This window comes from Bubalus kerabau, chromosome 1, assembly GCF_029407905.1.
Source record: "Bubalus kerabau isolate K-KA32 ecotype Philippines breed swamp buffalo chromosome 1, PCC_UOA_SB_1v2, whole genome shotgun sequence".
Taxonomy (NCBI): Eukaryota; Metazoa; Chordata; class Mammalia; order Artiodactyla; family Bovidae; genus Bubalus; species Bubalus kerabau.
In genome coordinates this window covers 197,282,464-197,307,381 of record NC_073624.1, presented here as the reverse complement: position 1 = coordinate 197,307,381, position 24,918 = coordinate 197,282,464, and positions in this window count along the sequence as shown.

Here is a 24,918-nt window from a genome sequence, read left to right as displayed (position 1 = left end):
AGATGCAACAGTTAGAACCAGACATGGAACAATGGACTGGTTCCAAATTGAGAAAGGAGTATGTCAAGGTTTTGACTTCAATGCAGAGTACATCATGCGAAATGCCGGATTCAATGAAGCACAACCTGGAATCAAGATTGCAGGGAGAGATATCAATAACCTCAGATATGCAGATGACACCACCCATATGGCAGAAAGTGAAGAGAAACTAAATCTCTTGAGGAAAGTGAAAGAGGAGAGTGAAAAAGTTGGCTTAAAACTCAACATTCAGAAAACTAAGATCATGGCTTCTGGTCCCATCACTTCATGGCAAATAGATGTGGAAACAATGGAAACAGTGACAGACTTTATTTTCTTGGGCTCCAAAATCACTGCAGATGGTGATTGCAGTCATGAAATTAAAAGATGCTTGCTCCTTGCAAGAACAGCTATGACCAACCTAGAAAGCATATTAAAAAGCAGAGACATTACTCTGCTGACAGTTTCATATAGTCAAAGCAATGGTTTTTCCAGTAGTCATGTAAGGATGTGAGAGTTGGAGTATAAAGAAAGCTGAGCACTGAAGAACTGATCCTTTGGAACTGTGGTGTTGGAGAAGACTCTTGAGAGTCCCTTGAACTGCAAGGAGATCCAACCAGTCCATCCTATAGGAAATCAGTCCTGACTAATCATTGGAAGGATTGATGCTGAAGCTGAAGCTGAAGCTTCAATCCTTTGGCCACCTGATGTGAAGAACTCACTGGAAAAGATCTTGATTGAAGGCAGGAGGAGAAGGGGATGACAGAGGATGAAATGGTTGGATGGCATCACCTACTTGATGGATATGAGTTTGTGCAAACTCCGGGAGCTGGTGTTAGGGAAGCCTGGCGTGCTACAGTTCATGGGTTTGCAAAGAGCTGGACATGACTGAGTGACTGAACTAAACTGAAGATTCTTACTTGACTATACCTCTATAGTCAAGTGACTATAAAATGTTACTTACATGACTATAAAAATGCAAACACTTGATGTCATCATTTCAGCTGTGGTCAGATTAACAACAGACCCTCCCACCTCATTCATTTGTTCCTGAGTGAAAGCTGAGATGAATTTGCCAATCAGGGTGGAGAGGCAATTAATGATGTGAAGTAGACAGACCCTTCAGTCTCAGCCTGGTTCTAAACAACTAGCTGTCCTGAACTGGCTACAGAAGGCACATCCAGAGTCAGTCAGTATACTGGGTAATCATGCACTTGTAATTTCAATGTTATCTTGGCAATTTCCCATTTCAGTTCTTCATAAAACAGAAAATGTTAAAAACTATTTACAATTTTAAACAAACATACTTTTCTTTCAAAACATTTGGCTCAAAGAAATGTATCTATATCTACAATTATAAAGAAAATCTGTGATTCTACATTTATTTGGTCAGACATAAGAGAGAAACAGTCACATATATTTCCTCAAAAGCAAGTAGTTTCAGGTAAGCTAGTTTAGTTCAACACATTTATGCTCAGTTATTGGTTCTTGGGAATATGGTGATTAATACACAATGTTGGCTCTAAAACAATGTTTTTGTTAAAAGTCAAAGATACTTCTGAGAACCTTATAAAAGCTATAGTACTCCTCAGGAAAAAAGGTTTGTATAAAATTTTTATAAAATGCACTTCATCTGTATAATTTTCAAATTATCTTTACCATGATCATGATAATGAGGGATGAGAAAATAACAGTAATATACATTGATTACTATCTAAGAGTCAGTTTTTGGGTAAGTGATTTAAGATTATTTTTTCAAACCTTAAATATTCCTAACAGGCTATATGATTATACCCATTTTACAAATCAGGAGACAGACTTAGGGAGGTGACGTAGTTTATTCAGGGTCACTGACAGTGAATGTTGAACTGTCAAGCCCAGGTTGTGGCTAATCATTCTGAACAGACGTGAGTTTGGTGTTTATCAATAAGCAAATAACATGCAATGAGATAAAATCCTATATGGTTTGCTTATGTATATGCCTAATCTCCCAATTTGCTGTTTTGTTATTATGTCCATGAAATAACTATTTAAAAGAGTATTTACGTCTCATAGTTTTCGTATGACAATGAAAAAAATTTAAAGGAAGGAAGATGCATGGAACTTTGGTAAAATAATTACATAGCTCACAGAGGAAACATCTGCAAAATAAAAGGAAAATAGACTGCAAGGCTCTGATTCGATGAAAACAGGACCCAACTCTGTCCTTTCTTAGTTTATGATGTCATGCAATCCTTGACTTATTTCTCCAGAATTCACAGTTACCCATCATTTGTAGAGTAGTCACATAATTTCCCTCAAGCTATCCAGAGGAGCTACAGAAAATAAAACAATGATTTTATGTCATTGCTTTGGTAATGCCCTGGGAGCTATTCAGCCCACCCACATTCTATCAAGATGCCATTATGGGAAGAATAAGCTCTTTGTAACACAAGCAATATAATTTCAAGAATGTGGTGTTGTGAGTGCATGTAATCATTATAAAAATATCTATTCAAGTAACCCACAGCCATCTCATGATTTATCTCTTTCATCTAATTCTGTATTGGATCATTTGAATGTAAAATTATCAGAAGAAGGTCTTTTGTAAATGGAAACTCAGGGTCTGGTTCATGTAAGAACTTGAGTCTCTGCACCTCTCAATTACATATTCTAAAGTGGGGCCAGAGCAACCAGATCATGCTGTGGCCAAACTGGTTACTACCATTTACCACCTTCTTAATAATTAATATGGGTCATGTTTATGATGGCAATAGAATCAATAGTAAAATAGGAATACAGAAAATAGCAATGTTTTGTTCTATCTTAATCTGATTTTCTACCCAATCCTTTTCTTTTTTTTTATAATTAAGAGAAGTATAAATACATTTTTCTATAATCTGTTTTATTTAGCAATTTATGTTTACTGGGGCTGGGGTGAGGAGTGAGGGGGAGGGGTTGAGCACACTGGTTCAGTATATTAGCTCTGGAGGAAACAGCCTGTGTTCAAATCCTGGCCTGATACTACTTGTCTAAGACAGGGGTTTTTAAAACTTTCTGGTACATCAGAATCACCCAGGAGGCTTATTAAACTTCACATTACTGAGCCCTACTCGCAAAAATTGTAAGTGCCTATGAGATAGAGCCCAATAATTTGCATTTTTAGTTAGTGATGCTAACATAGCTGATTCAGAGATACCCTTTGAGACATAAATGTCAATTTCTCTTAGCCTCAGTTTCCTTATCTATAGAATTTAGTAATAATAGCTCCTACTTAAAATGGCTGATTTCCAAGAATAGTGTAATTTAGAAAAAATAAACAAAAGAAAGTTTATTATTTCAATGTGAATTATAACTAATTAAAGAGATTGTGCTTTTTCAGTTGTGCTAAGTAAATCCTTTATGTGATACTCTAGATTGATATTAAGAATATGTATATAATGACATACTTTCATAAAATGCCTCTTTGCTTTATCAAGAATTTTCAATACCCAACTTTCATTTACGTCCAGAAACATGTGCCAGTTATGACAGACACTATTGGTTGCCTTCCAATGATTCTACCTTCTTTCCCTTTATCCTTGACTGCTATTAACAATTCCTCCAGGAAGCTACCTCCTTATGAAGCGTCACATGTATTAGGGGAAGCTGGACTCTTTCCTAGGGTGTCCTGATTAATCTAAGCGCCTTAAGGTGGTCATGAGAACAGAATGCAGTTCTTGTCTAGGAGAAATGCAGGTTAGATTTCTGGGAAATGGCTTTTGTTCACATAGAATAACACTGGGTCTTGGGTTATCTGTATGTTGCCTAGTACTGCTACAACTGTCTCAGGACCATAAGGGGAGCCAGCCAGAGGATAACCTGATACAGGAAGGATAGGAGAGCAGAGGGATGGGAAATCCAGGCCTCTGTTCATGGGATTGAACCACAGAATTAACTAACTTTGGAATTACTATAACTTCCTGTTCCACATTAAGATAATACATTTCCCTTATTGTTTAAACCATTTTCACTCTATTTTCAGTTTTTGCTGCTGAAGGTGTCTTAACTGATAAACCAATTTATTAAGCATATTATCCTTGAAATTAATTAAAATTATCAGAGTACTGCTGTGCCAGGGGTTCTCATTTAAGCTGCAGCATTTATAGACAGTGTGACTGATAAAATTATTTAACTTCTAGGCTTCTTCAATTACTTCATTTGTATAATGATGGTATTGGGCTGGATCATTTCTAAAGACATTCCAAGTTTAAAATACTGGGGTCATTTGATTCCATGCCACATGAAATATAATGATGTATATCCATTGAACAATGAGATTATATAGATAGCATATTAAAAAGCAGAGACATTACTTTGCCAACAAAGGTCAGTCTAGTCAAGGGTATGGTTTTTCCAGTGGTCATGTATGGATGTGAGGGTTGGACTGTGAAGAAAGGTGAGCGCCGAAGAATTGATGCTTTTGAACTGTGGTGTTGGAGAAGACTCTTGAGAGTCCCTTGGACTGCAAGGAGATCCAACCAGTCCATCCTAAAGGAGACCAGTCCTGGGTGTTCATTGGAAGGACTGATGCTGAAGCTGAAACTCCAATACTTTGGCCACCTGATGTGAAGAGTTGACTCATTGGAAAAGACTTTGATGCTGGGAGGGATTGGGGCCAGGAGGAGAAGGGGACGACAGAGGATGAGATGGCTGGATGGCATCACTGACTCAATGGACATGAGTTTGGGTAAACTCCGGGAGTTGGTGATGAACAGGGAGGCCTGGCGTGCTGCGATTCATGGGGTTGCAGAGTCAGACACGACTGAGTGACTGAACTGAACTGAACTGAACATAATAACTACATAATGTAGTCACACCTATGTAACATAGTGACTACATATGTACTTTTATAATAATTTAATATCACACATATTATATTCTCTGATTCATCTACAGTGAGTATCTGGTCATTACCATGTGGAGTTAGTTGAATATTACAGCTCTTTGAATGGTACTTTTGTAAGGAATAATTGATTCCTCATAATATTTCTAATATGGGGGAAAATGAAAATAATACTATTTATATTTTCACGTGTTATATTTAAATACATAAATATGGACATGGGCAATATTTAAAATGAAAAGTTATCTGTTAGGAAGTGAGATCATCAATATTTTTTCTTTCTAGAAGTATACACACTTGCATACCCTCCATCTTTGTTGCTATCATAGATGAATTTTATAATTTGTGTGACTTAGGAATGCAAAAATAAAATAGAAAAATTTCACTATAGTTGCACTTTAATTATCTTTTGGCCTCATAGCCACCAATAAAAACATAACAAAAGCAAATCAAGTTGAAGTATGCCATTTTCAGGTTTTCGTTAATTCCTTTGGGTAAATACTAATCAATTCAAGATGCTCTCACCTACAGCCTTCTTTCCTTTCTCTTTAGTTCCAGGATGGCTACATTGTACCATGGAAGAGATACAGTTCCAGTTACTAGCATCCAATCCCAGAGGTTTACAATGATATATAAATATTCTTTTGTTCCTAGATTATTTATCTCGGTGGCATCTATAGTTGATCTATTTGGGGCTACTATTCTTTTTCAGTCACACAATTCTTTTGGGTGTTCTCCTTGTCCTAAGTATAGCTTTTTTTTCTGATTTCAAAGTTCACCAACTACTTCCTTATCCCTCCTGGGGACAGAGGAAAAGATGGGACACTCTTCCACTTCCACTATGTGGGTGAACAATTCAAGTTAAGTGGCTGCCATAGTCCCTCTTTATTCCTTCCTGATATCTCTCTGTCTATCCCTGTATCTGCATCTGTATCTACATACGATATCTGCTGTATTACTTTTATATTTTTGTGTAGTTGGAAACATCTACAAGCTACTCTATTAAGGTCAGCAAGATTGTTGAAATGAAGGCTTTATGTGAGTCTTGCCACCATCTTAGGCCTCACCCAAGAAGGAGCAAGACACCAGTCCTTTCTTTGGTGGCCAAAAACAGAAACTTCTTTGGATTTTTTATCAAGCCCTCTATTCTGGGCAGGTTTGGGGAGGAAGCAACAGAGCTCTGGGCTCCCCAGTTTCTGCTCTCTAGGCAAGTCTTTCTGATTCTCCCCTTCACAGAGGGCTGAAAATTTACATTCTTTTGGGCTAGAAAACTCTTGTGTTATATTGATTCAAGTTCATCATGGCCTGAATTCTGTGCTGAGTCCCTGGGGTGCCTAATCTTGATGTGCAAATGTACATGTATAGAAAAAAATATCTTAATAAGATTGGTCTTTGACATCCAAGGCCACTGCCTGTACTGTGAGTTCGAAAAACAAGAAGCAAGGAGAAAAGTGCCAAAAAGAAACACTGTGGCAATTATTTCAGAATTTCACCCTGTTATAGCCTAAAAATAAGCAATCTCTTTTTTTTTCAATGAAATTGTATACTTTTTTCTCTGTATATAGGTGGTATATTTAGCTATAGTTATAGCTGTAGCTAGCTCTCCCTTTCTTTTTCTCAAGTCACTATGACTTTCTGCCTCCACAGTGTCTACCATAGCCACAGCTTGCTTTCTCTCCTCACTGTCAAAATTTTTGTTTCCAGACTTTTATTACCTTTTTTCTTTTATGACTGCAAAAGTCTAAACAGGCTTCTATATTTCTTTTTTTTCTATTATCAGTTCAGTTGCTCAGTCATGTCCAATGCTTCATGTAACCTCATGGACTGCAGCATGCCAGCTTTCCCTGTTCATCACCAACTCCCAGAGCTTACTCAAACTTATATCCATTGAGTCGGTGATGCCATCCAACCATCTCATCCTCTGTCATTCCCTTCTCCTCCTTCCTTCAATCTTTCCCAGCATCGGGGTCTTTTCAAATGAGTCAGTTCTTTGCATCAGGTGGCCACAGTATTGGAGTTTCAGCTTCAACATCAGTCCTTCCAATGAATATTCAGGACTGATTTCCTTTAGGATGGACTGGTTGGATCCCCTTGCAGTCCAAGGGACTCTCAAGAGTCTTCTCCAATACCACAGTTCAAAAGCATCAATTCTTCAGCGCTCAGCTTTCTTTATAGTCTAGTCTACCTCATATAACAATTAGCTATTCATTTATTCAAAAAACATTTACTGAGTGCCAACAGGGTGCCTTGTGCTAGGCTAGATGCTGGTGACCCCATTGAGAAAGTGACAAAGAATTTCTTCTTGGAGACCCTACAGTCTTTTAAGAGGAACAGACTGAACATTAGAGGATTAAAAGAGTGTGGCAAGAGTTACAGTGGCAGAAGTCCAGGGAGCTGGGTGAGCCCAGCAGAATTATCTAACCTAGTCAGTGAGTCCAGGGAACATTTCCTACAGGCAGCAATTTCTAAACATAATCACTAAAGGATGCAGAGGATTTAGGCAGAAAGTATATTCTTGGCAGGAAAATTATTTGTGAAAAGGACCAGAAATGAAAGGACATATATAAAAGAAATTCCATTTGACCAGAGCCTAGAGCTCAAGTGTCTGTGGGATGGGACAAAGCAGAATGAGTCCGTAGAGACAGCCCAGGAAAGATTGCCAAGGGCCATACTAAGAAATCTGGACATCATCCTAACAGCAGTAGAAAGGATTAGAGGGACTTTAGTAGCATAATAATTGAGTTAGTTTGGGGGTTTAGATACATTTAAGTAGGTGGTACGTTAGGAAAAACTGAACACAAGTCCTGTTAAAGATCTGAGGCTATTCATTTCCCAAGTAAGAGATAATCATTAACTGGGTTTGGAGTACAGCAGTGGGAAAGGAGTGACGTGAACAGATCCTAGGCATTGAACAGCACTATGTGAATGGACAAGGGGAGCAGCTGAGAATGATTCTTGGGTGTCTAAGCTGGGCAACCTTGTGCTTGGTGGGCATCATTCTCTGAGACAGTGAACCTGGAGAGACTGAGATGCTATTGGGATGGCATTTACATCCCACAAACACCAGGATCTTGTCCAAACATTGTCACAAACAAGGCCCCTCCAGACTCAGTGGGAAGGTATACAAAAAGAAAAGAAAGCAGAGTAAACTATAGAAAAGCAATTAGCAGGGCTTCGCCCAAAGAGAAAGAAAATAAAGAAGGTAAAGTGATTATCTGGGGAGGTTTACAAATAGCTGAAGAAAGAGGAGAAGTGGAAAGCAAGGGAGAAAGGGAAAGGTACATCCAACTAAACACAGAGTCCCAAAGAATAGCAAGGAGGAACAAGGCCTCTTTCAATGAACAGTGCATAAAACTACAAGAAAACAACAGGAGGGGAAAAACTAGAGGTCTCTTCAGGAAAACTGGAAATATCAAGGGAACATTTTGCCCTTGATATGGACAAATGTCACAATAGAGCACAAAAATGGGATTCTTTACCAACTGAGTTATCAGGGAAGCCTGGTAGAGACCTAGTAGATGCTGAAGAGATCAAGAAGAGATGGAAAGAATACACGGAAGAACTGCACAAAAAAGATCTTAATGAACTGAATTACTATGATGGTATGGTCAGTCACCTACCATACAAAAGAATGTGTTGACCATCAGACAACTGCACTCATCTCCCATGCTAGTAAGGTCATGCTTCAAATCTTGCATGCTAGGCTTCAGGATTATGTGAACCAAGAACTTCCAGATGTCCAACCTGGGTTTAGAAAAGGCAGAGGAACCAGAGATCAAATTGCCAACATTTGCTGGGTCATAAAGAAGGCAAGGGAATTCCAGAAAAACATTCATTGACTACACTAAAGCCTTTGACTGTGTGGGTCATAGCAAACTGTGGAAAGCTCTTAAATGATGGCAATACCAAAGCATCTTACCTGTCTCGTGAGAGACCTGTACACAGGTCAAGAAGCAACAGTTAGAACCCTGTATGGAACAACTGATTGGTTCAAGATTGAGAAAGGAGTATGACAGGGCTGTCTGCTGTCACCCTGTTTAACCTATACATTGAGCACATCATGAGAAATGCTGGACTGGATGAGTTACAAGCTGGAATCAAGATAGGTGGGAGAAACATCAACAACCTCTGATATGTGGATGATACCACTCTAATGGCAGAAAGTGAAGAGGAACTAAAGAGCCTTTTGATAATGGTGAAGGTGGAGAATGAAAGAGCCAGCTTAAAACTAAATATTAAAAAAACTAAGATCATGGCATCTGGTCCCATTACTTCATAGCAAATAGAAGAGGTAAAGGTGGAAGCAATGATAGATTTCCTCTTCTTGGGCTCTAAAATCACTGTGGGGGGTGACCGCAGCCATGAAATCAGAAGACAATTGTTTATTGACAGGAAAGCGATGACAAATCTAGACAGTATGTTAAAGAGCAGAGACATTACTCTGCTGACAAAGGTCCGGATAGTCAAGGCTATGGTCTTCCTAGTGGTCATGTACAGTTGTGAGAACTGGACCATAAAGAAGGCAGAATACCAAGAACTGATGTCTTCAGACTGTGGTGCTGGAGAAGAATCCTAAAAGTCCCTTGGATGGCAAGGAAATCAAACCAGTCAATCTTAAGGGAAATCAACCCTGAATTGGAAGGATGGACGTTAGAGCAGAAGCTCCAGTATGTTGGTCATCTGATGAGAACAGCAACTCACTGGACAATCCCTGATGCTGGGAAACATTGAGGGCAGAAGGAGAAGAGGGCCTCAGAGGATGAGATGGTTGGATGGCATCACTAATGCAATGGACATGAACTTGGGCAAACTTTGGGAGATGGTGAGGGACAGGGAGGCCTGGTGTCCTGGAGTCCATGGGGTCACAGAGTGGGACATGACTGGGTGACTGAACAACAACAGCCACAAACAACAAAGTGAAAATTAAAAGATAGGTTGGACCACATAGGAGACTCTTACATCCTGAGGCAAAAAGTCTTGGTCTTTCTACTTCTATTTCTACCAAAGCTGAAACCTTTCTCATATTCCACTAGGGCCTGTATTCTTGCAGTATGCCCTCATCATAGGTTAAGCTCCTGGAGGACTCTTGATTGGTCCAACATTTCATTCAAGCAGCAAATATCATCACATGTGGAGTACTCTGTGAAATGCTTATGTGATAAGGAATTTATGCTCTATAGGAGAAACTCACAAGGATCTAGGAAAGCATGAAGGGAAATAAGTGTTCTTACAGAGAGGATCCACTGGGTTCAGGAGAGCTCCTGGACCCGGTGGGGATGGGGACAGCACTTGAGCCCAAGGGTTTTCTCAAATATTGTATGTAGTTGCTCAAAAGCTCAATGTGCTTGCTGAATTAATTTTTTTCTTTTATACTTGTGTACTCTTAGTTTTCTTTTCCTTAGATATTATGTTCTTTAGTAAGTATTCTTAAAACCCATGGTTTTGATGTCTTTTCCTCATATCTCCGTTTACCCTTAGCAAATTGTTTTCATATACTGGATGAGGTGGTATGCTAAAGAAAGCATGTGGTTTAACCATAAAGGAGTAAGATGATTTCCCTGAGTCAAATTAAAAATAAAACAAAACAAAAAACCTTCAGTCCTATTTGATAGATCATACTGGTGTCAGTTACTCTAGTCTTATTTAACAAGGAAATACAAAGATTTATCCAAGCTTAATATTTAGAGGTCTGAGGATAGCTTTTAATTGTTTTTGATGATTGTATAGAAATTAAATTAAAATTTTAATTTGATACTTAAAATTCATTTAATAATGAAGTAAATTAGTTTTATTGATTTCCACTTTTAAGAAAAGCAACAAATCATAACCAGTTTAACTATATGTGTGCTCTTAGCAAAAAATAGTCAACTTCCAGATTTTGTACTAGAATCAATAAAGATGATTCTTTTAAAAAAAATACCATTAAGCCTTTTCAACAAATGGTGCTAAAGCAAGTAGACATGCATGGGCAACAGTGAACATTGACTAAATCTTGCTTTTCATTAAAAGTTAATTTATAATGGACCCAAAACTGAAATGTGAAAACTAAAACTAAAATTTAAAAAAAGAGAAAAATTTTGAAAAAAGAGCCCTTCAGCCTCTAGGGCTAGGTAGACCTCCAGCCAAATCACAATCCTTAAAAGGAAAAACTGATAAAATTAGATCTCATCAGGACTAAAAGCTTTTCCTCTGCAAAATACCCTTTCAGAAGACAAGCTACTGACTAGGGGAAAATATTTGTAAACCACACACCTGACAGAAGATTGGTATCTAGAAAGCATAAAAAAAAAAAAACCCTCAAAACTCAATAGAAAAAAACCCCCCAAAAAGTCCAGTTAGAAAATGGGCAAAAGACATGACCCAAAATTTGACTTGAGAGTAAATCAATAGCAAATGAGCATATGAAAAGATTTTCAAGGTAATTAACCATTAGAAAAATATAAATTTAATCTAGGAGACATCACTACTAACCTATCAGAACTGCTACAATAAAAAGCAGTGAGAACACTACATACTGTCAAGAATGTGGAAAACAAGGTCATTCATACATTGCTGGTTGTAACATAAAATGGGGCAGCCACTCTGAGACATGGTTTGCTAGTTTCTTATAAAACAAAACTAACTACCATGCTGGATGCTGGATGGCCTCACTGACTCGATGCACATGAGTTTGGGTGAACTCCAGGAGTTGGTGATGGACAGGGACGCCTGGCGTGCTGCGATTCATGGGGTCACAAAGAGTCGGACACAACTGAGTGACTGAACTGAACTGAACTATCATGCAACCCAGCAATTACACACCTGAGGATTCTCCTCAGGGAAATGAAAATTATGTTCACACAAAACTGGACATGATGCTCACAGAAGCTTTATCTGTAACAGCAAAATTAGTAAACAACCCAGATGTCCTCCAGGTGAAAAGTTAAACTCTGGTAGATTGATACTACAGGATAAAACTAAGGAATGAACTATTAATACACTCAACGATTTAAACAAACCTCCAGAGAATTATGTTGCATGAAAAAAGCAACTCTCAAAAGTTTCCATAGTGCATGACTACATCTACATAACTCTTGAAATAACAGCTTTATTGAAATAAAGACGAGATGAGCGGTTGCCAGGAGTCAGGGAGGGAGGAAGGAGAGGGATGTAGGCGTGGCCACAGGAGAAATCTAGTGGCGAAGGGACTGTTGTTCAACTTAGCTGAATCCAGCTAGTCAGTATCTTAGTTGTGCTATTGTATTATTATTTTGCAGCATATTATTATTTGGAAATTACTAGGGAAATGTACCCAGGGTCTCTCAGTATTATTTCTCACAGTTCGGTTCAGATCAGTCTCTCAGTCGTGTCCGACTCTTTGCAATCCCACAGACTGCAGCAAGCAGGGAAAAGAAGATGGCTTTCTTTGGTGGGACCCCCAGTTAATGCTTTTTTGTGTTTTATTGTCCTAAACAGAATCACTATCCCATTACAAAACTATGGCCAGGGGAGTAGGAAATATTGATTGGAACAAGGAAATCAGGCCCCACTCACTCATCACTGAGTGAGCCCAGTGATGTGTTGGAACTAGTTGGAACCTATCTGCTAGAGCCAATCATTAAATTTTTAGGAAATTTGCGATGTATTTATTAAACACAGCCTTTAACAAATTTAAATTATATAACTTACAATTAAATTAAGTATAAAGGTAATAAAGTCCAAACTCTTTCTTTCTTAATCATTTTAGTATTATCTATGCTTTGAGGTTATTTTTATCTTTTGTAGTTGTATAGTAGACATATAATACTGTATAATGTTCCACTATTATGCATTTCATGTCAAGTCTGCATTCAGCAATATCACTTTGGTAGCTTCAAATTGGTCATTATGGGCATATTTATACCATAGAAGTAGCCAAACACTAGAAATCAGGGCTTTTTTCTGACCTCAGCAAACCTGTTATTAAACATTTATTGGTATAATACTGAGGTAAACTCATCCAATGAAGAAGGAAATGACAACCTACTCCAATATTTTTGCCTGGGAAATCCCACAGACAGATAAGCCTGGTGGACTATTGTCTATAGGGTCACAAAAGTGTCAGGCACGGTTTGACCACTAAAATAACAAAAACTAATCCAAGCTGTATAGTTGGGAAATTTGAATTATTGTTGGGGAAAGCAGTGAGAAAAAAATTCTTGGGGATAGTATCAGGCAAATATCCACCATGTTCTAGAAAATCATTGCACTTTAAAGATGTTTTATTTCATTCTTTTATTTAATGCTCTAGAAATTAATCTAGAGGTTCACAGTTGGAATCTAGACCAAGAAAACTGATTTTAGAGAATTGGTTTCCTCCACTATGTATCCCTCCTTTTGAGCTACTCTTAAGCTCGAGGAAATTGAGTGTATTTTGAACTGATTTGTATTTGACACAGTAATGCCCCTGTGAAATAATAGGCTTTCCAGATTATGCAAACTGGAGACAGAGATTCTGTTCTGGGACTTCTGGGCACAGCCTCCTTTTTTTCCTACAGGAAATTAAGCTATGACATGATCTTGCCATTGTTGAATTAGATTCAGCAGCCAGGAGAGCCCAATGTTTGTAAACATCCTCTTAAGTGGAAGCATCCATAACAGAGACTGTATAAAAGCCTTCTGAATGATAATGTTGGTCCTATTTATGGAAGGTTTTTAAGTTTCTCACATCCGTACCTGTACAGTCAATGCCACTGGTACACACGAAAGTTCATGGGGCCAAGGGGTGCTGCGCTAGGATATGTTGCCTCTCCTCTCCGTCTTCAAGGCCAGGGTCCTTACATCTAGTGTCCATATGCATAACCCTAAATCTCCATGGAGTATAGACCCAGGTACATAGAAGGTCCTGTTCTACTGAAGACTGTTATAGGACTGGATATGCAGTTTTGTGGGTCTAAGCGGGGAAGCACTGAACCATTTTGCCTAAATACAGATGAATTGGACCTCATGATCCATCAGGGTGGAATTGGTGTCTGGATAATAGGAAACCAGGTCCTCTATAACGTTCTCCCTTCCTGTGGCCCTACTAATCTTCAGCAAAGTTGATTAAAACTCATGCAACAAATTCCTCTGTAATCCAAGCAAGTGATTGTCTTTTCTCTCTAGTTTAATATAGTGCATTAGAGACAAAGCATCCACTGAAGAAAAGTCTAGAAAGCAGAGTTCTGCAACTTGCAGCATATCTTTTGAACAAGCTCATTGGAACTGCACAGACCCTGGGGTGGTGAAGGTTGTGTAAACAGTGCCAGACCACTCAGGGGGTGCCACTCCCACTCAGGCTGCATATGTATATGCTGTGCTGTGCTAAGTTGCTTTGGTCATGTCCAGCTCTTTGTGACACTATGGTCTATAGCCTGCCAGGCTCATCTGTTCATGGGATTCTCTACACAAGAATACTGGAGTGGGTTGCCCTTCTCCAAGGGATCTTCCTGACTCAGGGATTAAGCCCACATCTCTTAATATCTCCTGCATTGGCAGGTGACATTGGTTAAAGAAAGGCAGGTTTCTTTACCACTAGTGCCACCTGGGATGCCCCTGCATATGTATTAAAAGGTTTCCCAATTATTTTTTGAAGTGGGTAAAGCATTCTCATCAACTTGTACAGACTATTCATTTACTTAACAAATTACTTCTGCAAAAGTGAGTCCCACTAATTATGATGAAAAGACTGGAAACTTTAAGATGAGTTCAACCTCAGAGCAGTTTCCTTAAGAACTTTGTAGAATATCCCTTTCGGAGTCTTCAGTAGAGATTAATTAATCAGTCTGAAATTTTAAGCTCAAAGGTTGCCCTAGTACAACCATTCTGGAAAACTGGTGGGTGCTATCTACTAAAGCAAACCAGACACATACTCTAGGACCCAGCACTTCCACTTTTGGATATATACTAAACAGAAATGCATACATATATTCACAGCTGCATTATTATTCATAGCTGCTGCTGCTGCTGCTAAGTTGCTTCAGTCGTGTCTGACTCTGCACGACCCCATAGACGGCAGCCCACCAGGCTCCCCCGTCCCTGCGATTCTCCAGGCAAGAACACTGGAGTGGGTTGCAATTTCCTTCTCCAATGCATGAAAGTGAAAAGTGAAAGTGAAGTCGCTCAGTCGTGCCCGACTCCTAGCGACCCCATGGACTGCAGCCTACCAGGCTCCTCCATCCATGGGATTTTCCAGGCAAGAGTACTGGAGTGGGGTGCCATTGCCTTCTCAGATTATTCATAGCAAGGGTCCCCATCTAATGTGCCATGGACCACTACCAGTTTGTGGTCTATTAGGAACTGGGCCCCACAGCAGGAGTTGAGCAGGGCTTCATCTTTATGTATAGCTGCTCCCCATTGCTTGAAATACCACCTTGGCTCTGCCTCCTGTCAGATCAGCAGCGGCATTACATTCTCATTGGACCGTGAACCCTACTGTGAACTGTGCATATGAGGGTTCTAGGTTGCACACTCCTTATGAGAATCTAACGTCTGATGATCTGAGGTGCAGCTGAGGTAGTGATGCTAATGCTGGGGAGTGGCTGAAATACAGATTATCGTTAGTAGAGATGTTTGATTGCATGAGATCACATATCATATCAGATCAGATCAGATCAGTTGCTCAGTCGTGTCCGACTCTGCGACCCCATGAATCGCAGCACGCCAGGCCTCCCTGTCCATCACCAACTCCCGGAGTTCACCCAGACTCACGTCCATCGAGTCAGTGATGCCATCCAGCCATCTCATCCTCTGTTGTCCCCTTCTCCTCTTGCCCCCAATCCCTCCCAGCATCAGTCTTTTCTAATGAGTCAACTCTTCACATGAGGTGGCCAAAGTACTGGAGTTTCAGCTTTAGCATCATTCCTTCCAAAGTAATCCCAGGGCTGATCTCCTTCAGAATGGACTGGTTGGATCTCCTTGCAGTCCAAGGGACTCTCAAGAGTCTTCTCCAACACCACAGTTCAAAAGCATCAATTCTTTGGCGCTCAGCCTTCTTCATAGTCCAACTCTCACATCCATACATGACCACTGGAAAAATCATAGCCTTGAGTAGACGGACCTTTGTTGGCAAAGTAATGTCTCTGCTTTGGAATATGCTATCTAGGTTGGTCATAACTTTCCTTCCAAGGAGTAAGCGTCTTTTAATTTCATGGCTGCAGTCACCATCTGCAGTGATTTCGGAGCCCAGAAAAATAAAGTCGGACACTGTTTCCACTGTTTCCCCATCTTTTTCCATGAAGTGATGGGACCGGATGCCATGATCTTCATTTTCTGAATGTTGAGCTTTAAGCCAACTTTTTCACTCTCCACTTTCATCAAGAGGCTTTTGAGTTGCTCTTCACTTTCTGCCATAAGGGTGGTGTCATCTGCATATCTGAGGTTATTAATATTTCTCCCTACAATCTTGATTCCAGCTTGTGTTTCTTCCAGTCCAGCGTTTCTCATGATGTACTCTGCATATAAGTTAAATAAACAGGGTGACAATATACAGCCTTAACGTACTCCTTTTCCTATTTGGAACCAGTCTGTTGTTGCATGTCCAGTTCTAACTATTGCTTCCTGACCTGCATACAGATTTCTCAAGAGGCAGGTCACGTGGTCTGGTATGCCCATCTCTTTCAGACTTTTCCACAGTTGATTGTGATCCACACAGTCAAAGGCTTTGGCATAGTCAATAAAGCAGAAATAGATGTTTTTCTGGAACTCTCTTGCTTTTTCCATGATCCAGCGGATGTTGGCAATTTGATATCTGGTTCCTCTGCCTTTTCTAAAACCAGCTTGAACATCAGGAAGTTCATGGCTCACATATTGCTGAAGCCTGGCTTGGAGAATTTTGAGCATTACTCTACTAGCGTGTGAGATGAGTGCAATTGTGCGGTAGTTTGAGCGTTCTTTGGCATTGCCTTTCTTTGGGATTGGAATGAAAACTGACCTTTTCCAGTCCTGTGGCCACTGCTGAGTTTTCCAAATTTGCTGGCATATTGAGTGCAGCACTTTCACAGCATCAGCTTTCAGAATTTGGAATAGCTCAACTGGAATTCCATCACCTCCACTAGCTTTGTTTGTAGTGATGCTTTCTAAGGCCCACTTGACTTCACATTCCAGGATGTCTGGCTCTAGGTCAGTGATCACACCATCATGATTATCTGGGTCGTGAAGATCTTTTTTGTAAAGTTCTTCTGTGTATTTTTGCCATCTCTTCTTAATATCTTCTGCTTCTGTTAGGTCCCTACCATTTCTGTCCTTTATCGAGCCCATCTTTGCATGAAATGTTCCCTTGGTATCTCTAATTTTCTTGAAGAGATCTCTAGTCTTTCCCATTCTGTTGTTTTCCTCTATTTCTTTGCATTGATCGCTGAGGAAGGCTTTCTTATCTCTTCTTGCTATTCTTTGGAACTCTGCATTCAGATGTTTATATCTTTCCTTTTCTCCTTTGCTTTTCACTTCTCTTCTTTCCACAGCTATTTGTAAGGCCTCCCCAGACAGCCATTTTGCTTTTTTGCATTTCTTTTCCATGGGGATGGTCTTGATCCCTGTCTTCTGTACAATGTCATGAACCTCAGTCCATAGTTCATCAGGTACTCTATCTATCAGATCTAGGCCCTTAAATCTATTTCTCACTTCCACTGTATAATCATAAGGGATTAGATTTAGGTCATACCTGAATGGTCTAGTGGTTTTCTCTACTTTCTTCAATTTAAGTCTGAATTTGGCAATAAGGAGTTCATGGTCTGAGCCACAGTCAGCTTCTGGTCTTGTTTTTGCTGACTGTGTAGAGCTTCTCCATCTTTGAGATCACATATGGTGGTGGCCATAAAAGTATGTTTGAAGCAACTTCAAATATCTCCATTTATTCTGGATTAAAGTCAAGGGGCAATATCCTGAGACTGCCACAAAAGCACAGAAAATCCTGTTTCCATTTCCAACATCCTATCTTTGTAAATCATGGTTTCCTGCAGTGACAGCAACCAAAACATGGTTTTGGAGTAGACTGGACATAAGCAACGCACTTTGGGTATCACTGTCTCCTACCACCCCTAGATGGGACCATCTAGTTCCAGGAAAATAAGCTCAGGGTTTCCACTGATTCTGCATTATGGTTAGTTGTATAACTATTTCATTATGTATTACAATGTAGTAATAGTAGAAATAAAGTGCACAATAAATGTAGTACACTTGAATCATCCCCTGAAACCACCTCCCTCTCCTCTGATCTGTGGAAAAACTGTATTCCACGAAACCTATCCCTGGTGCCAAAAAGGGTGGGGACTGCTGATTAATAGCCAAAATTATAAGTAACCTGAATTTCCATTTACAATGGATAAAGAAATCAATTGTGGTATTGTTGTACAATGGGATACCACATAGAAATGACACTGAGTGAGCTACAATTACATGAATCTCATGGTGATGATCATCTCGCACTGCAATGTCATAACGTTGAGGAAGAGGATGCATACTGATGTATCCTCTGTATATAAAGTTCTTTATATAAAAGCTTTTTTTTATATAAAGTTCTGAAACTAGAAAAACTAACAGATACCCTGGGGGCTGGTGGTAATGATGGTAAGGGGCAGGAGAGGGCTTCTGGGATGCTGCTCATTTCTTGATTTGGGGAATGAGTACTTCATTTCAGGAAAATTCATTAAGCTGTATACTTATAATATGTGTACTTTATTATATGTTGGCCCTCCATAATATACATCCACATCAAATCTTAGAATCTGTGAATACTGACTTGGAAAAAAGATCTTAAAAAAAAAAAAAGTAAGTTGAAGATCTTGAGATGAAGAAATCATTCTGGATTATCTGGTTAGGTCCTAAATTTAATGATGATTGTCTTTATAAAAGACACAAACAGGAAAGACAGGGGAGGAAGAAGCAGTGTGATGAGAGAGGCAGAGCAGAGTGGTCGGGCAACAACCCAGATACATAGAGAGAAGGCCATGTGGAGATGGAGGCAGAGACTGAAGTGATGTGGCTATAAACCAAGGAATGCTGTGAGCCACCAGAAGTTAGCAGAAAGGCTTGGAATGAATTCTCCCCCAGAGCCTCTTGAGGGACTGTAGTTATTCTAACAACTAGATTCAGAACTTCTAGCCCCAGTACTCTGAGAGAGTACATTTTTGTTTTAAGCCAAGTTTGTGGTAATTAGTCAAAACAGCCCTAGGAAACTATTTCATACACTTTCCGTATATTTGCTATAGTTCAATAAATTTGCATTAAAAGGGTATCTTGCATGTAGCAAGTGGGTTGACAGTGATGTAAAGATCAATTTATTAATAACTTGATCTCTTAGGTATTTTACCTGTTTACAACAGGGAAGGGTGCGAGCTTCTCCCTGTGCATTTACATCCTCTGTCCTTTTGGGAAGAAGCAGCCAGTGCTGCCCACCCACCACCTGTTGTCAAATGGTGCCATGCTGGATTCTGCCCTGGACATGGAACCACCTTGTCCTAGTCTCTCTCAGTCTCTACTTACTCTGTGTGATGTTTAAACAATTAACCACAAGCAACCTTTTATATGTTAGTCATAGACTTTTTCTTTATTCATTTCTATATTAAGAGAAATTCTAATATGTTCTTCCAGGAACTCTTTTTGTAATTTGAATAAAGCCTGGAGCAAGAGAAGACCTAGTTTTTGCATGTAATTCTGCATAAAGCAGCATAGACCAGCCTCTCAAAGTGGCTAAACATAACTGTAATCTCTACAAAATCTGTCCCAGAACATTTAAAGACATGAGCTTTGTAACTCACCTCAACAGTTAAAAAAATCTCTTTCCTTCTTCTTTGCTCTGACTCCCAGTCTTTCACACTTTTTAGGCACCCACAAGGGCCTGCATGCACTCTCTGCAACACTCTGTGGCATTTCTCTACTAAAACTTCTCCTCCAAAGTAAGCTGTAAAGACTTGTATATTTCCTCCTCGTACTCTTAGCTTTTACCTATGGCTTTCCTTGTCTCCCAGGAACCAGCCTTGACTCCTTCCTTTGTCCCTCTGGTTCTTGCTTTCTCTCCTGAGTTGCTACCCCAAGCTGCAGGACCTGAGTTCACAGATTCAGCTTCTCCCATGGAAGGCAAAGGAGAAGACAAGTGTAAATAAAGGAAGCTTCTGTGTGCCAAGTAGAGGGTTGAGGAGGTGGCTAGTAGGGGGTAAAGAGAAAAAGACTCTGAAGACTTCAAAACTGGTAAGTTTTATCTTATTTTCATCACACTAGTATTACTTTAAATGATGGAAAATGGTTTGTGGTGGCTAAAGCTCAAACTGGCCAAATTCAAAAATACTTTTGACTGAATCTAAAATCTCCCTCACCACCCCAGACTGTCAGAAAAGTGAAACTCAGCCTATAGCTTAGTAGTTGAGAGAAGGCAGGAAAATACTATTTATCAACAACCAGGCACTACCACAGATACTTTATTTACTTAACTTCCATAGCAATCTGATGATTATGGGATTTTTAATTTCAAATTTTAAATAATCTAAAAAATATTTAAGGTCACAAGGGAGAAATTTATCAGATGAGGATTCAGTTATATGATTGCCTACCTCCAAAACTGAGGCCTGCTTCCTGCTTTAATCATTATTCAGTGACATGTATTGAACACCCACTAGGTACCAAGTCACCAGGCACTGTGATGGGTGTAAGAAACACAGAGACAGAAGAGATGGTTCCTGGCCCTGAAGAGCTGCAGTGCCAAAATGTTTCCACTACACCTCTCAGACTCTATTCTACAGTTCTTCCAAATTCTGCTCCAAAGTTAACATATTTGTAATCGTATCTTTGTGTTTACATGCTTTCTTTTATAACCTGTAATAATCAATAAGAATAGAAATTCTTTTTATAGATGCTCTATTTAATACATAGTATATATCTCTCTATATATCAATCAAATAACTAATGAGCAGTAATTTTTAAGAGCCATCTATAGGCTGATATGCAGATGACACCACCCTTGCGGCAGAAAGTGAAGATGAACTAAAGACCCTCTTGATGAAAGAAAAGAGGAGAGTGGAAAAGTTGGCTTAAAGCTCAACATTCAGAAAACGAAGATCACGGCATCCGGTCCCATAACTTCATGGGAAATAGATGGGGAAACAGTGGCAGACTTTATTTTTTGGGGGCTCCAAAATCACTGCAGATGGTGACTGCAGCCATGAAATTAAAAGATGCTCACTACTTGGAGGAAGGAAGTTCAGTTCAATTCAGTCGCTCAGTCATTTCCGACTCTTTGCGACATCATGAACCACAGCATGCCAGGCCTCCCTGTCAATCACCAACTCCCAGAGTCCACCCAAACCCATGTCCATTGAGTCGGTCATGCCATCCAACCATCTCATCCTCTGTCGTCCTCTTCTCCTCCTGGCCTCAATCTTTCCCAGCATCAGGGTCTTTTCCAATGAGTCACTTCTTTGCATCAGGTGGCCAAAGTATTGGAGTTTCAGCTTTAGCATCAGTCCTTCCAATGAACACCCAGGACTGACCTCCTTTAGGATGGACTGGTTGGATCTCCTTGCAGTCCAAGGGACTCTCAAGAGTCTTCTCCAACACCACAGTTCAAAAGCATCAATTCAGCACTCAGCTTTCTTTGTCTTCCCTGGTGGCTCAGAGGTTAAAGCATCTACCTCCAATGCGGGAGACCTGGGTTCGATCCCTGGGTTGGGAAGTTCCCCTGGAGAAGGAAATGGTAACCCATTTCAGTATTCTTGCCTGGAGAATCCCATGGACGGAGAAGCCTAGTAGACTACAGTCCACGGGGTCGCAAAGAGTCGGACATGACTGAGTGACTTCACATTCAGCTTTCTTTATAGTCCAACTTTCACATCCATACATGACCACTGGAAAAACCATAGCCTTGACTAGACAGACCTTTGTTGGCAAAGTAATGTCCCTGCTTTTGAATATGCTATCTGGGTTGGTCATAACTTTCCTTCAAAGGAGTAAGCGTCTTTTAATTTCAAGGCTGCAATCACCATCTGCAGTGATTTTGAAGCCCAGAAAATTAAAGTCAGCCACTGTTTCCACTGTTTCTTTCCAAGGAGATATAAGCATCTGAATGCAGAGTTCCAAAGAATAGCAAGAAGAGATAAGAAAGCCTACCTCAGCGATCAATGCAAAGAAATAGAGGAAAACAACAGAATGGGAAAGACTAGAGATCTCCTCAAGAATATTAGAGATACCAAGGGAACATTTCATGCAAAGATGGGCTTGATAAAGGACAGAAATGGTATGGACCTAACAGAAGCAGAAGATATTAAGAAGAGGTGGCAAGAACACACAGAAGAACTGTACAAAAAAGATCTACATGACCCAGATAATCACGATGGTGTGATCACTGACCTAGAGCCAGACATTCTGGAATGTGAAGTCAAGTGGGCCTTAGAAAGCATCACTATGAACAAAGCAAGTGGAGGTGATGGAATTGCAGTTGACTATTTCAAATCCTGAAAGATGATGCTGTGGAAGTGCTGCACTCAATATGACAGCAAATTTGGAAAACTCAGCAGTGGCCACAGGACTGGAAAAGGTCAGTTTTCATTCCAATCCCAAAGAAAGGCAATGCCAAAGAATGCTCAAACTACTGCACAATTGCACTCATCTCACACGCTAGTAGAGTAATGCTCAAAATTCTCCAAGCCAGGCTTCAGCAATACGTGAACTGTGAACTTCCTGATGTTCAAGCTGGTTTTAGAAAAGGCAGAGGAACCAGAGATCAAATTGCCAACATCCACTGGATCATGGAAAAAGCAAGAGAGTTCCAGAAAAACATCTATTTCTGCTTTATTGACTATGCCAAAGCCTTTGACTGTGTGGATCACAATCAACTGTGGAAAATTCTTCAAGAGATGGGAATCCCAGACCACCTGACCTGCCTCCTGAGAAACCTATATGCGGGTCAGGAAGCAACAGTGAGAACTGGTCATGGAACAACAGACTGGTTCCAAATAGGAAAAGGAGTACGTCAAGGCTGTATATTGTCAGCCTGCTTATTTAACTTCTATGCAGAGCACATCATGAGAAACGCTGGACTGGAAGAAACACAAGCTAGAATCAAGATTGCCAGGAGAAATATCAATAACCTCAGATATGCAGATGACACCACCCTTATGGCAGAAAGTGAAGAGCAACTCAAAAGCCTCTTGATGAAAGTGAAAGTGGAGAGTGAAAAAGTTGTCTTAATGCTCAACATTCAGAAAACGAAGATCATGGCATCTGGTCCCATCACTTCATGGGAAATAGATGGGGAAACAGTGGAAACAGTGTCAGACTTTATTTTTTGGGGCTCCAAAACCATAGCAGATGGTGACTGCAGCCATGAAATTAAAAGACGCTTACTCCTTGGAAGGAAAGTTATGACCAACCCAGATAGCATATTCCAAAGCAGAGACATTACTTTGCCAACAAAGGTCCGTCTAGTCAAGGCTATGGTTTTTCCACTGGTCATGTATGGATGTGAGAGTTGGACTGTGAAGAAGGTTGAGCACCGAAGAATTGAAGCTTTTGAACTGTGGTGTTGGAGAAGACTCTTGAGAGTCCCTTGGACTGCAAGGAGATCCAACCAGTCCATTCTGAAGGAGATCAGCCCTGGGATTTCTTTGGAAGGAATGATGCTAAAGGTGAAACTCCAGTACTTTGGCCACCTCATGTGAAGAGTTGACTCATTGGAAAAGACTCTAATGCTGAGAGGGATTGGGGGCAGGAGGAGAAGAGGACAACAGAGGATCAGATGGCTTGATGGCATCACCGACTCGATGGACGTGAGTCTGAGTGAACTCCAGGAGTTGGTGATGGACAGGGAGGCCTGGCGTGCTGCGATTCATGGGGTCACAAAGAGTCGGACACGACTGAGCACCTGAAATGAACTGAACTGAACTGTTTTCACTGTTTCCCCATATATTTTCCATGAAGTGATGGGACCAGATGCCACGGTCTTAGTTTTCTGAATGTTGAGCTTTAAGCCAATGTTTTCACTCTCCACTTTCACTTTCATCAAGAGGCTCTGTAGTCTCATTCACTTTCTGCCATTAGGGTCGTGTCATTTGCATATCTAAGGTTACTTATATTTCTTCTGGCAATCTTGATTCCAGCTTGCGCTTCATCCAGCCCAGAATTTCTCATGATGTCTTTTCATATACGTTAAATAAGCAGGGTGACAATATATAGCCTTGACGTACTCCTTTCCCTATTTGGAACCAGTCTGTTGTTCCATGACCAGTTCTAACTGTTGCTCCTGACCTGCATACAGGTTTCTCAGGAGGCAGGTCAGGTGGTCTGGTATTCACATCTCTTTCAGAATTTTCCACAGTTTATTGTGATCCACATGGTCAAAGGCTTTGGCATAGTCGATACAGCAGAAATAGATGTTTTTCTAGAACTCTCTTGCTTTTTTGATGATCCAGTAGGTGTTGGCAATTTGATCTCCTGTTCCTCTGCCTTTTCTAAAACCAGCTTGAACATCTGGAAGTTCACGGTTCACATATTGCTAAGCCTGGCTTGGAGAATTTTAAACATTACTTTATTAGCATGTGAGATGAGTGCAATTGTGTGGTAGTTTGAGCATTCTTTGGCATTGTCTTTCTTAGGGATTGGAATGAAAACTGACCTTTTCCAATCCTGTGGGCACTGCTGAGTTTTCCAAATTTGCTGGCATATTGAGCACAGCACTTTCACAGCATCATCTTTCAGGATTTGGAATAGCTCAAGTTCAATTCCATCACCTCCACTAGCTTTGTTCATAGTGATGCTTCCTAAGGCCCACTTGACATCATATTCCAGAATGTCTGGCTTTAGGTGAGTGATCACACCATCGTGATTATCTGGGTCGTGAAGATCTTTTTTGTACAGCTCTTCTGTGTATTCTTGCCACCTCTTCTTAAGTCATGACCAATCTAGACAGCATATTAAAAACCAGACACATTAATTTACCAACAAAGGTCTATTTAGTCAAGGCTTTGATTTTTCCAGTAGTCATGTATGAATGTGGGTGTTAGACTCTAAATAAAGCTTAGCCCCAAAGAATTGATGTTTTTGAACTATGGTGT